The 4,377-nt window shown below is 37.6% G+C and overlaps 1 long non-coding RNA gene across 3 annotated transcripts; it reads left to right on the top strand.

Annotated features, from left to right (window-relative positions):
* Nucleotides 1-853: 853 nt before the first annotated feature.
* LOC143854482 (uncharacterized) lies at nt 854-4,147 on the top strand. 3 transcript variants are annotated; one of them, XR_013237529.1, is made up of 4 exons: nt 883-1,455; nt 1,584-1,645; nt 1,714-1,751; nt 3,188-4,147. It is a non-coding gene; the product is annotated as an uncharacterized LOC143854482 (long non-coding RNA). The 3 variants fall into 3 exon arrangements; XR_013237528.1 differs by having other exon boundaries at nt 1,584-1,751; XR_013237527.1 differs by having other exon boundaries at nt 854-1,751.
* The last annotated feature ends 230 nt before the right edge of the window (nt 4,148-4,377 follow it).

The raw sequence follows: 4,377 nt of genomic DNA, 5'->3' as shown, positions 1-4,377 counted from the left end.
TAAGCCCCTGAAAAATTCATATTCATAAGGTTTTTAATTACCTTATGACCTTACCTAACCACCTCCCGATATTTGCATCTCTGTGAGAAGTCCCCTCGGCTCTCAGTTTAACGCATCTCATCTACTCTCTTTCTTCCACGTGACCCTCCCCACTAGGACTGTCAATCGGGATGGGCAAGCTCGAAGCCCACCCGTTCGGCCTGCTAAAAGCCCGCCCATAATTAAAATGAGAACAAGCCAAACCAAGCTTGGTCAAAAGTTGAAGCCCAAACTCTAATTTGGGCCGAGCTTGATCAAGGGTCGTCCATCCTGTTATAGGCCCGAGCCCGATAATATATTTACTATATAATTTTTAAGATTTTTTATGCCCTTAAAAATCAGTAGATATTAATTAAATAGGTTACTTAAACATTAATATCCTATAGGCTATAGTTCAACATTAAATAGGTTTTTTTTTTCTTCTTTATTTTGCCCCTCTTCAGCCTACTTAATATGATGATCCAAACCGTTGAAGTATACAAATTGGGCCCCTCTTCAGCCTACTCCATATGAACGGTTTAGATCATCATATCCTATAGGCTATAGTTCGACCTCAGATTTATTAAATGAATAAGACAAAATCCCCAAAAAATTAATCGGTGTGGCTTTTCTCACATGCCAAAGCCAACAAGTTTAATGGCTTTCTATGAAATTGGCTTTTCTGTGCTTGCCTTAGTCTTTTCTCATGCAGAAAATAAGAGGTGATGGGCAAGCCCGAAGCCCGTTGTGGAGTTTGGGCAAGCAAATTTTCAAATTTAGTCAGGCCCGAACTCGGCCCGAAGCCCGTTGTATAGACATGGCTGAGCTGCAACGCTTGAGCACCTCAGGCCTGCCCAAGCTCGGGCCGATTGACAGTCCTACTCCCCACGCCTCTACCTCACTCTCCCATGTCGGCTTTTATCTTCAGATATTTTTAATCTCTCTAAGACGTGTCGTCCACCTGTCCTCTCTCTCAGCAGAAGAGAAATGCGTATTTTTTTGTAAATTCTATCCGATTGACTCTCTCTCTCTCTCTCTCTCTCTCTGCACTACCAAAATCCTAAACCCTAAAACTCTCTCTTTGAGCAAAGATGGATACAATAAATCCCCAATCCCTTTCTTTGCTCCCAATTGAACTCACTCGCCTAAAAATCCTAAACCCTAATACGGCAGAGAAATTGATCGGAAGGGAGAAGTTAGGTTTGCTTTGGGTTTTATTATTTTGAATTTTGTTAATTTCTGTTTTTTTTTAATGTACTCCTGTTATGAGTTTAGATTTTTACTATCTTTCATTGGAGATGGGGTTTTCCACCTGCAACACATACATTCGGGTTTGTATTAGGGTTGTTTTAGAGGTGGCAGCACAGTTTCAGCTCTAACCACAGTTTCCTCTCTTAGGCCTGAAAAGCTCCAACAACATACCCATCAGAAATTAAGGTAAGCCTCTTAGAATTTTTTATTTTTTCCACTTCCATTTTTTACAATCTATAAAAATGTGAAAAAACCCATGGTATTCATTTCTTTGCCAATTGGGATTTGATTTTTGGGTGTCGAATTACATTTAGGAAATAGAGGATATAAAGAAAATTACCAAGCAAGAATTCATTGAATCCGTAAGAGGGCAAAGGTAAGACTCTTAATTTCACGCATCCCACTCTGGCTGTAGAATTCTTATGATCTCACCCAAATTTGCAGAAAAAGAGGGGAGCTTCAATTTACAAAGGAGTGAAAAGGTAATCCCCAAATCCTTTTTGTATTATCTTCAGTTTAATTGATGTTATTTTGCTATTGGCACCCTCGAAATTCTTCGCAACGGAGCTTAGTAATAGCTTCCCGTTGAGTTGAAATGTCAGGCAACATGTCAACCAAGGATCGACCAAGTTGCAGGCTACTATGACCTTTACCTAGGCCCATTTGTTATGAACAAATCCTATCTCTATAGTTCAGTAGAAGAGAGTTAAAACATACAAATAGAATGGTTCTGTTTGTATAAACGATATTTCCACCCTGTCTAGTTTCTCTTTCCACCCAATTCATAGCATTTCTGCCCTCCTCCTTTTGTTTATCTGTTCTTTGAAAATAAGGTCCTCTTTGAAAATTTTTTATTTCCACAATTTAGAGGAAAATGATATGGTTTTGGTTAACCAAGAGGGATATTATCATAAATTGAAGGTCCCTCTTAAGTAAAAATTGAATAGGGTTAGTTCAATTTATCTCTTTCCATGTGTAAGAAAATTCTCATCCGTGAGATTGGCCGCGTTTGTAATGCCGAATTCGATTACCAGTGAAAATTTTTATTTCCACAATTTAGAGGAAAATGATATGGTTCTTTTGATTCAGCTGTTTCAAATTTGAGTATTTTTTCATAATGTTAGAAGTAATTAATGGTTTTGCTTTTTATAGGGTTGTTGCTACAAATTCCGATTTTTTTTTCTAATGTCAGTAAAGATCAATGTCTATGCTTTATGGTTGGTTACGTACGTCTGTTCATCAATCTTCTACGTCTGTTCATCATTTCTTTTTCTTTCACTTTCTTTGAGGAGTGCTTCTTATCAAACAAATTTTTTTTGAAAATGAACGCTTAAGAGGAGATTTTATGTTGTACGGACAATGAACTATCATGTTGTATTTCTTTTTATTTTTTTTCACTATTTGTTTATATTTTTAACTTATATAGGAATGACGTTAGAAACTACTCCTCGGATATCCAATACGTAATGGAACCTCTTGCATTGAGTAACAAATTAAAACAAAGGACTTTACTTGCAAATAATAAATTAACCTTCCATAAATCATATCTGACCTGCCCAAAGGAACATAGATGAGGCAAACATATTCTATGCCTCACATGTAACACTGGTAGACTAACAAAATCAAACTCATGTCATAACCACTAGCAGAACAAAGGCAATAGGGAGAGCTCTTTGAGAGGATTCTCTACTTTTTGTATCAAAATAACATATGAAAAGATAATATATGCTGCATTCAATGTCTTATAAAATATCCGTTCTACTTTTATATTGTTTCTTCTTTCTATCATAGTGGGTTTCTATATAGTTATCATTTTGTGATTTTTTCTGTATTGTCTTATCTTTTTTTAGTTTGAGTTTCTCATGTTTGGGTTCTATGTTTTACTCAATTTTACTCTTTTTCTCTTATTTGTTTGCAGTTCCCATGTGTTGGGGGGTTCCACATGAAACCAAAATATTCCCACATCGGAAAAGTGTGACGATGTTAGATGGGCTTATAAGGGAATGGGCACCACCCTCCCTCTAACAGCTAGCTTTTAGGGGTGAGTTCTACCCGGTTAGATTCCCTACAATTAGTAGTATCAAAGCTGGGCACGTGGTAACTCTGGTTTAGCCTCCGAGGATGGAAATATCCCTCGGGGAAGATCTCGGTAACCCCGGTATGCCTCCGAGGACGGAAATCCCTGGGGGAAGATCTCGTAGTTCCCACGTTCCTGTCGCGTGAAGGGGCGAGATTGTCCACAGTGCTTCCACGTGGAGGGGAATATTGTTGGGGGGTTCCACGTGAAAGCAAAATAGTCCCACATTGAAAAAGTGTGACGATTTGGATGGGCTTATAAGGGAATGGGTTCCCTCCCCTTAACCGCTAGCTTTTGCTTTTCAGGGCGAGTTCTACCCGGGTCCCAATACCATGAAGGGCTGAATATAGCATTGATTTACACGGACGAGTGTCAACAAGGTTCTTCTGTAGAGGAGCAGAAGCACTTATGCCATTGAGATAAAAATTGAAAGAGTTTATTTTAAGCTATTATCCAACTTCCTTCATTGGGTTATCTGTTTAATTTTTAATTTTTAATTTTTAGTCATCCGCTCTCTATATCGCTGTAGGTTTTGAGATCTAATTGCACTATGCATTTAGACACAGGACATCTCAACACCGTGCTGTGTGTTAGCATTCTCTCTTTTATTATCCCAAATGATTATATTGTAAGCATTGGTTTGTCATTTATGCTCTGGACAAAGCGTAGAAGTGGGTCAACCCATTGCTGTAAGGAGTATTTTGTAAGGAGACAGGAGACATAACTGTTATGCTAAGTTGCTCTTTAGGTAAGCAACTGTATAATAGTATCAATGATAATATTTTGTGGAATTTATATTCACTTTGTTGTGTTCATCCAACCTCCGCTGTGACAAGTTTTTTCTAGAATCGCACATACATTTAGAATAAGTAATCCTCAACAAACTGGTTCCTTATTCATCTCCCTCATCACAAATAGATTTATCGATCTATTACGCTTTTGTTTCATTATAAACTTTTGTTTTTTTTTCCTTTTAAAGTGGTGAAGAAATCAGATCTTTATTCATTTGCTTTATTAAACATTAATTTTCT

The sequence above is a fragment of the Tasmannia lanceolata genome, unplaced genomic scaffold, assembly GCF_043159265.1.
Source record: "Tasmannia lanceolata isolate RefF3 unplaced genomic scaffold, GAP_Taslan_0.1 ptg000020l, whole genome shotgun sequence".
Taxonomy (NCBI): domain Eukaryota; kingdom Viridiplantae; phylum Streptophyta; class Magnoliopsida; order Canellales; family Winteraceae; genus Tasmannia; species Tasmannia lanceolata.
The sequence above is the reverse complement of the archived record's forward strand: the minus strand, read 5'-3'. Positions and strand labels throughout refer to the sequence as shown.